This window comes from Microtus ochrogaster, linkage group LG8 (genome assembly GCF_000317375.1).
Source record: "Microtus ochrogaster isolate Prairie Vole_2 linkage group LG8, MicOch1.0, whole genome shotgun sequence".
Classification (NCBI taxonomy): Eukaryota; Metazoa; Chordata; class Mammalia; order Rodentia; family Cricetidae; genus Microtus; species Microtus ochrogaster.
This window is the reverse complement of record NC_022033.1, coordinates 20696762-20706842: the sequence shown is the minus strand read 5'-3', so window position 1 is coordinate 20706842 and position 10081 is coordinate 20696762.

Below are 10081 nucleotides of genomic sequence, written 5' to 3'. Positions count from 1 at the left end.
TGAGGTCCTGGTGGGCGTCACCCAGCCCCCCTAACTCAGGGCTGCTGTGTCGCTGGTTTGAATTGGCCACAGTGGTGGAAAAGGGCAGAAGACTTACAAAATGGAGCTTTTTTCCTTTTCCCCTTCACCGGGGCAGTTTGTCAACTTGCTGCGGACACAGGACACCTTTTTAAACACCTGCCAGAGCCCTTCCAGAGGAAAGATGGCCTGCGTTTGCTTTGCCCTTCTGTGCATGTGAACTGAGTGTTTTTCTTTTTCCTTCAGGGTGCAGGAGGTTGCTGCCAACACCTGTGCTTGGACAGGTCTTTCTGCCTCGTTCTTCTTGGTTCCAGGGTGCTCTCTAGAACTTGTCCGCATGTTTCTGTCAGTGGGTCTGTCTGAGCATGCGCTAACCACCTCCCTCACTTCATTCTCTTCTCTACCACACACACCTTCTCCTTTTCTCCACATTTGACCCCGGAGATGGCACCTGGTATCTACTTTGGGTGAACGTGTGGGTGGAGCCACCTTGACCTCTCTCTTTAGGGCTTTTCTTCATCCATTTTCCTCCTTCCCTTTCTCATCCTCCATGGGCACGCGCCCACCTGCCTCCTCGCCTCTGGAGGGTCCCACTCCCCCCATCAATTTCTTTTGTAACTTCATTATTGATGTTCCACCCTCCTCACCCCTGCAGCTTCTGCCTTCATCTCGCTCAGCTGCGCTCCCTCCTCTGGGCAGAGAACTTATTGGATTTGGCTTGGAATCATTCGTGCGTCATCCCTGCTCCGTCCGTATGTGTGTCCGTGTATGAGTGCATGTGTGCGTGTGTGTGTCCAGCACTTTCCCTTCAGCTCTTTCTCTCTCTCTTTCTGAAGTTTGTAGAGTTTTGCAGTTTCCTGTATTTCCCAGCATGCTTGAGTATGTGCTTGTGCCCCTGCCTGTGAGCCCCATCTCTCAAAACAGGCTTGAGGCTGGGTCCTGCTACATGAGTGACTCATGACCCTGAACCAGGGTCTGCCTGTCCCGGCACCTCCTGCTCACTTCTCACATTTCCTTCCTTCGCAAGCTCACCTCCTGCTGTCTGTGAGGACCCCCCAATCTCTTCTTGTCTTTTGACGCTCTCCGCCCACTTTCTCTGGCATACACCACAGATTCAGGGCTCAAATTCATTTCATGGTCTCCTCCTCTGCCCATGTTCCTCGAATTTGAAGCGGGCTGTGCCCTGGCAAGTCATCATTCTTCTCTTGTTATGTCCTCTCTTAACCACAGGAGAGACTGGAAAGGAACCCTGAGACCTCAATTCTCTTCCAGCCCAAAACTCAAGCCAACATTGGTAACAGAACCCAACCCTCCTAGTGCGCACCCAGGATCTTGATAAAATCCCCCAGAGCCTATTTGACCCTTCATCCCCGCTGGCCCGTTGGGCCCCAACGGATAGTGAGAATTCATCCTTGCCTAATCCACCGTCTCCTCCTGGCTTTTCTCCCATCCGTGGGTATCCCTGCTCCAAATAGTCTTCCTGTTGGCTTCTGAGGCTTCCTCCCTTTGAGACAATGATTGCTGCCTTGTGTTTTTTTGTGGGCACAGAGCAGCATTTGTACACCCATGCCCGTGAACATGAACTAGGGGACAAGAGCTTGTGCACACTGAAGAGGTTCCTCCTCCCTTCCTACACTGGCTTTCACGTCTTTACTCTTACCTGTTGTAGTGTAACAACAAAGCTGCAGGCACCTCTTGGATTCCTCCAGCTACATACAATCCTGCCAAAGCAGCCAGGGCTCCTCCCCAGCACCTAGGGACAGTGCTTTGCTCCTAAGCAGACGCCACCACGCTGTCTGTGTGCCGCCTCCCTCTACAGCTTCACTCCTTGCATCCACACCAGCTTGCGTGCTTGCTTGCTTGAATGCTTGCATGCTTGCTCATTTCCTTTCTAAACATTTATTAGTTTATGTGTAAGGGTAGTTTAGTTTGCATGTAAGTCTGGGCACCACATGCATGCCTTGTGCCCATAGAGGCCAGAAGAAGCAGTCAGATCTCCTGGAATTGAATTTACAGATGGTTGTGAGTCACTGTGTGATTGCTGGGAATCAAGTATGGGTCTTCTGCAAATAAAAAGGGGGGGGGGAAGCACTGCTCTTAACGACTGACCAGCACCAACACCCCAGTTCTCTAACTCCCCCGTCTGAGAGGTCAGCCTCTGCTGGCTTAACTGGCCTCAGCCAGATCCTCACTGCACTCCTGGGCAAGTTCAAGCTGACTAATTTTGCTTCATGGCTTTCTAGATCAACCCAAGTTCTTCCATGCTTTGAGACTTCTACCCTAGCCACAGGAACCTCTTGTAAGAGGTAGTACCTGCGTGCAGGTTATGTACGCCTTCTGGTCTCTTCTCACCCCAGTCCTTGCATGAGGTAGTGCCGGGGTGCAGGTTATGTCCGTCTCCTGGTCTCTCCTCACGCCGGTCCTTGCACTTATTCTTAGTTAGTTCCTAGCCTCGCTAGCTGATGAAGGACAGACCACAGGCACACGCTCCTGACAGCCAGGCCCACGTGTGCATTTGGGGATCTTTTCTTCCCACCAGACCACAAGCATCTCCAGGGCACGGTCTGTCTGAGTTGTTCCCAGTTCTTGGCACCTGCCAGGGAGGATGGCAGGACAGACAGAGTGTCTGTCTGTGGCTGGCTCCTTTCCCACGCTGTCTCTTATTCTCTTTGGCTTCCTTTTTCATTCTCTTCCTTTGAAGAATTAATTGTTCATTATCTCAGCAATGGTGTGAACATGTTTGACTTAAAAACAGCTTTGAAACGTCATAGGAAAGATTAAAGCCTGCTTTGAACTCCCTCCCAACCGTGGGCTCGGGACTGATCTTCCTGTAGCATTCACAGTTATTATATTGGTGTGAATTGTTCTGGTAGATGAGTAGGTGGATAGACAATGATTGACAAGTAGATAGAAAACAGATATATACATACATACTAGGAAGGAGGGAAGACGGAAGGAAGAAAGGCAGGCAGGCGGCACAGCTCTCCTGTGTTGATCTGGCCATTGCCGCTGCAGTCTGAACATAAGTCTGACAACAGACCTCCCCATCCAGCAACGCCTTGTGGCCTCAGACTTGTCAGAACTTAAACCCAACTCCCTCTTTTATCCTCTTTCACCAGGGGCAGCCTGGTTAGGCTGACCTCCCCTGTCAGGGAGTATCGGGTCCCCTGCCCTTTTGACAGCAGCTTTTGTGAATGGCTTCTCTCCTTACCTTGCTTGCCTTTGGTCCCCGCCCAGTCTTTGTCATCAGGCCAGCACGTGACTGTCCTGTCTGCCTGCCTGTCTGATGCATGTGCACACACGTGCTCCTCCAGGTCTTCACATCTCTCTTTGCCCCCCCCCCACATCCTCCCTGCAGATCCAGCCTTTATGTCTACCACAGCCATGCCTGTCTCCCACCCCACACCTGTCAACATTTCTACATGCAGCTGGAATTTTTTGTTTTGTTTTCACATTTTAACTGTCACTTGCTGGGGACTAGAAAGTCCTATGCCCCCACTCATCCTGGCATCCATCAATCTGCCTACCTCAAACCATGAGCATCTTCTAGAACCTGGCATCTGGAATGGCCTGCATGTGGGGGTCTGGATGTTTCTTTGGTTTGGATGGCAAGTTTCTCCTGAAATGCTCATGTTTTAATACCTACCTCCAGTTGGCAGAGTCCATCAGTGAGAGGAGACTGAACCCTGGGGACTCTGGCTTCATCAGTTGGTTGATTCGTAGATGGATTCAAAATTTGGTAGTGTTAATGGGATGTAATGAACTAGGAGGCGGGGCATGTTTGAAGGACATTGTGGACGTGCCTTTGAAAGGTACCTTGTTCTTGGCCTCTTCTGTTCTCTCTGCTCTCTGGCTGTCCTGGGGCGAGCAGCTTTGCTCTCTGTGTGCTCTTGCTGCCTCAGTGATCTGCACTATCATAGATACTAGCAGCAGGTTAGCCAACTGTGCATGGATTCCCTGGGAAGCGTGAGCCAGATAAAGCTTAAGTTGTTCAAATGATTTCTCGTGGATGAAAAAGTGAGTACAAACCCCTCCCCTGTGTGCATCCCAGACCCTGCCTTATTCAGCCACATACTATACTGCCCTTCTGAGGAGACCACTCAACTTTTTGCTTGTGTATCACTCCTGCTGTGTGTGCACGTGTGTATATGTATACAAGATATGTTATGTACATATGTATGTGCATGCAAGGAGTACTCTGTATGCTATATTTGTATGTGTATAATGTGCCATCTGTATATTTATTTTGTACATGCAAAGAATATGTGTGCATGTGTTCTGAAGGGTGTGTACACCTATGTGTTTAGGGACATGTAGAGCGGATGTGCATGTGTACATGTAGGGGGTGCTGTGCGTATGCATGTATGCATTCAGGGTGTACATGTATGCATAAGTGTGCACTGGTATATGTGTGTGTGTGTACCTGGCATACATGTCTATATGCATGACATTTCTGTATATGTGTGAATATACAAAATCTACATGAGTGCATACAGGGGTTTATGTGAGTATGTGTGGAGGGCATGTGTGTGTGCATGCGCATGTGTGTTCATGCATTTGTACTTGCAGGATTTGTACATGCATGTACGCATGCAGCCTCATTTCTCTCTCTAGACCATGGTTTGGGTTGGCTCCCACTCCGTCATTCTTATGGACATTTCGCCTTCTGGTCTGTCCCTCCAGCTGCTCAGGGTGAGGCTAATTCATTTTGGGAGGCCCTGCCTCTCTTCTACCTTTCACACTCCTAGGATGCTCTCATCCTGCCCTCCTCCTGGGGCTGCAGCCTCCCTTCCCTATCCTGCCAGGTTGGAGCCCTCCACAGGTGCTTCACACACAGAAGGTCGGCTTCTCACACTAAAATGCATTTCTCATTAGCACAGCCGGCTGGAGGTCTCAGCAGGAGCCCGAGCCTCTGACTCTTCCTGCTCTGGCCTCCCACAGCCCATCTGTGCTGCCCTCCTTCTAGGCCCCGCTTCAAGGCCTTTCAGCTCCTGCTCCTGACAGGTCGCAGTATCTTGTGCACCTCCTTTGTCCTCAGCATCAGCTCCTACTTCTCTTCATCCTCCACTGACCTCTGTTGATCCAGGTCCCCTATGACTTCCTGGTGGCCTCAGACCTTATACAGTTATCTCTCTGTTTCTTCCTGGCTGGGGCTTCTCCATCACACTGGCTTCCTGGGCAGACAAACCTCCCTCAGGACTCATCCTTAATAGCATCCAGTAGAGGATGTGGGCGGAGCCAAACCACAGCCCAGGTTTGACTTTGCTTCTGCGGGGAGAGATACTTTAAGTGCACAGCTGATACAGACATTAAAACCCTTTAACATTTTTGCCTCATTGTTTTGCACCCCTTTTGTTTGTTTGTTTTATTTTTTTTTCTGTTTTTTATTTTTTTCTGATGGTTTTGGGTTACATTTGTTTTTCTGCTTGCTTGTTTCTTGGCTTGTACAGGAACCTTGGGTTGGACTTAAGACACTGCAGACTTATGGCATTTCCTTGTCACCAGGTTAATACTGGCAAGACAGAAAACTACATGTTAATTGCCTCATCATTTGAAATTTCACGAATAAACTGGTAGGTCCCCAGCGCCTTCATTCAGAAGCCAGTTAATTCTTGCTCTAGGGCTGGGATATGTGCCCTGGGTGATCACCAAGAACTAGGTTAAGAGGACATTAAACCCGAGTCTCTCTGTGAATGCTGAGAAATGTTCAGGCTGAAATTTCTCAGTCTATGTTCTTAGTGCTCCAGAACTACTGACCAAGTAAATCCCTCCCCACAAAAAAAGCTGGGGACAGGACGGTGGTGGTGCACAACTTTAATCGCCGGCACGTGGAAAACAGAGGCAGGTGGATCTCTGTGAGTTCAAGGCCAGCCTGGTCTACAAGAGCAATTTTCAGAACAGGTCCAAAGCTACAGAAAAGTCCTGTCTTTTAAAACAAAAACAAAGCAAAAATAACTGGGTATAACTGGGTATCATGGCACATGCTGGGTCCCCCCACACTCAGGAGGCAGAGACAGGAGGATCCGAGTTCAGGACGAGCAGGACCACACAGTGAGACTATCTCAGAAAAACAATCAACAGCAACAAAAACAAGTGAAGAGCCCAGCCTGGGGGATTTGGTCACAGCCACACAGACTGGACTGAGGTTCTCTGAATTTCATTTTACTCAAACGCATCTTCTTTTCCTTTTTGGTGCTGGGCATAGACCCTACTTCTCAGACACACCAGTCAAGTGTCCTCCCTCTAAACAATGACCCAGCCAAAAGCTGAGTCTTAGCCTCAGCACTGGGTCTCCCGGAGAAGCCTAGCATGTTGGAACCATGCAGGCCTGCTTTCTCCGTGTTTGACAGCTATTAGTTAGTTTATCTCTTTTCTGTCCCATTTCACCACAAACACCAGAAATAAACCAGAGGGCATCTGATGGAGGAAGGTCATTGGTTAAATAAAGAAACTGCCTTGGCCCTGATAGGACAGAAAATTAGGTAGGCGGAGTAAACAGAACAGAATGCTGGGAGGAAGAGGAAGTGAGCTCAGAGAACGCCAAAGCCAGAGCTCTCCTCTCTGAGGCAGACACAATGAAGCAAGCCACCAGGTCAGACGTGCTGAATCTTTCCAGGTAAGACTGGTGCTACACAGATTATTAGAGATGGGTTAAAGCAAGATATGAGAGTTAGCCAGAATAGGCTAGATATAATGGGCCAAGCAGTGTTTAAAAGAATACAATTTGTGTGTTGTTATTTTGGGGCATAAGCTAGCCAGGCAGCCTCGGGAGCTGGGTGGCAGGAATGCAGCCCACAGCTCCCTACAACAGGCATCTCCAACATTCTGTCTGGAAACATTGTAACTCCTTGCCGGGCTCATCTCAAGGCCCTTTCTGACTGTTTATGTTGCTGTGAGCCGGTGGGCTTTACAAACTCTGCCACCCACTACCTCTGAGGCTCCCATCGCCCCCATTTCCAGTGCGCTTCTCCCCTTAGGCCCTCACCACTGGCTCCCCGGAGGAAAAGTCCTTTGACATTCCCCGTAGGACTCCTCAGTTCTTTCTCTTCAATCTTGCTTCTCTCAGCTATGTGTTCCCGAGGCCATTCTCAAACTTCAGGTTTTCATTACTGTAGCTGTCCACTTCCAAATAGCAAAATATCATTTATCTACTGCTATTCCTTGGCCTGCAATGTTCTTCACAGGGCTCTCTGAGTGCCCCCCCCATGGCATTGGCTGCTGGCTCCCTTCCCACAGAAGTAATAATGCCCAAATTCCATGCTAGCAATCCTGCTTTGTCCTGTTGGTAGCGGTGAGTCACGGAGTCCTGGCCACCTCGGGCTCTGCTTCTGGAGGGAGGCTTGCCAAAGAATTTGCAGACATAGTTTAAAACCACCACACTTGCTGTTCAAGGCCCCACACGTCACCTCTGAACCTCAGGTCACCTCTGAAGCTTCCCTGAGAATCTTGGAGAGCTGATTGGGTCCAATTGAACCTAAACCCGCTCTGGGCTTCCAGGGAGTGCACTCTGTGCATTTTGGGCTGGAGATCTGGGGAAGGACATTATGCTTTCATGGTGTGTGACGGCACAAGGTCCCAGAACTGCCCCCGTGTATTGCAACACTCAGGCCCCTGGTTTCCTCTCCCTGGGAGTCAGTTTCTCTGCAAATGACAGGGAGCTGGGTTGCCAAGCAGACTAAACAAGATGGTGGTGGGGTTGAAGCCGAGGAACATCTGGCTTTGGCTGAAGGATGCCTATCACATCGTCGTGTTGATTGATTGGTGCCGGCACAGACTGATTTCCTCCTACTTCAGCTGGGTCCTAAGGGCCATTCGACCGCCCCTTCCCTGGTCTCCCAGCTTCTTCCCTTCCCATTACCACAGCTCTTCTGATGCCTGTGTCTCTGGGTGGGCAAACGGAGGCTGTCGTGGCCAGTCTGGGGCCAGCACCTTCCTGTGCCTATCTCCTCCTAGGCCTCACACCCTTTCCCTCCGATTTCTCTTCTCCTTTCCTCCCACAGAAGTGCTTAGCTGCTTCTGTCCACGGCCGCCGTCCTCCTGGGCAAGTTTCTCTAGTAAGCCATCCTGTCTCACTCTCCCGCCACAGTCTCCACTGTGGTCACCAGGCTCCCAGCTCTCCCAGCCACGTTCTTCCTGGGAACTTGGTGCACGGTGAGGTGGGACAACTCTTGGAAACCCCAGACAAGAGTTCTTCCTGGGACCCCTGCAAGGTTCTTCTAGGCTACGGGGATAAAGTTACCAGTGAGGCCTAATTCCTTCACTCAGCTCAGCCCAACACTGAGGTATTGTTTCCTTCTAATCCCGCTATTCAGCTGGGTCTTGTTATTATCAGTGTGGGGTCTCCAGCTGGCTTCAGACCCCGCCCCAGGTTTGGCTTAGGCCTGGCTTTACATACTTGACAACAGCTTCCAAGTCACTCTGAGCTCCCAGGGCATTTGAAACCTCCCTGGCCAGTGTTGTCGTCAAGTGTTCCTGTGTCTGAGACCCCTAAACAGCTCTTCTCTGCAAGGTCCCAGGGCCGTCATCTTCCTTGATTTCTTACCTGTCTCTGGGTCCCTCCGTTCCCACCCCATCCTCGTTCCTGGTGCTGTAAGCCCTTAGCGGCTTGAATAAGTCCATGGCACTTAAATTCTTGTCACAGAGTCTTCTGCTGGGTCAGGGAACTCAGCTATGATGACTGGTCAGCTCCAAGGAACATGCTTTGAGTCCTGTTGGGATTCTGCCACCCACTGCGTCCTTGAGCCATAACCCTGGTGGGTGCACTAGACTCTTCCCAGCCCCAGGGGTCCAGGCTTGTCTGCTGTGTCTACCTCCCTTTGCTGGCCAGTTTTATGTCGTCATGACACAGGCTAGCATCATCCGTGCGGACGGAGCCTCAACTGAGAAATGGCCTCCATTAGATTGGGTTGTAGACAAGCCTGTAGGGCATTTTTAAGTTAGTGATTAATGTGGCAGGACCCAGTCCCCATGGGTGGGGACATCCCTGGGCAGGTGATCCTGGGCAATAGAGCTGTGCAAACTATGAGGATCAAGCCGGTAAGTAGTGCCCCTCCATGGCCTCTGCATCCCCTGCCTCCAGGTTCCTGCCCTGTTTGAGTTCCTGTCCTGATTTCCTTCATAGACAAACAGTGATGTGGAAGTGTGAGCCAAATAAACCCATTCCTTCCCCAGTTGCTTTAATCATGGTGTTGTATCACAGTGAAAGTCACCCTAGCTAATAGCTCCCCCTCCAGCCGGGAACCCACCGTTCCTTTCCCCACTTAGCAGCCTCCCAGCGGACCTGACACTCATGGGCTGAACATTAGAACTTCCGAAGTCTCACCAGCACTGCTGCAATGTGCAACATTCCCAACCCCACATGATGCTGCGCCGCCAAGACAGGGAGCAAGGGAATGGATACTCATGATCTGATGCAAAGTGGTCGGTCCAGTCTTCCCAAGCTGCTTGACACACCCGGTGTAGTGAGCCAAACCTGTAATTCCACCTGCTCCAGAGGCTGATGAGGAAGATTACAAATCTGAGGCTTGCCCAGGAAACTTAGCAAGACCTTGTCTCAAAGTAAAATGGAAAAAGCTAGGGTTTGGGATGCAACTCGGTATTAAAGTGTGGTCTAACATGCAAAGCTGTTGTCGGAAGCTGCTCGTTCGTTCCCAGCCGCTTAGACCCGAAATAATCACTCAGAAAATATATTATTTGCAACACTGTTTGGCCCATAGCTTAAGTGTATTGCTAGCTAGCTCTTACATCTAGAATTAACCCATTTCCATTATTTTATATTTTACTATGAGATTCGTGGCCTACCGGCAAGGTTCCAGCTAACAACTTGGATCTTTCCTCTCAGTTGGCTACATGGTGTCTTCCTGACTCCACCAACTCTCTTTCTCTCTCTCTCTATATATATATCTCTTCTAGCCTGGCTATATTCTGTTAAGCCATTGACCAAAAGTATCTTCTTTATTCATTAACCAATAAAATCAACACATGTACAAAATGACTTTCCATACCACAGAGCCCTGCCTGGTTTGGTCCCCAAATCACACTGTCTCTGGTTAGTACTTCCTTT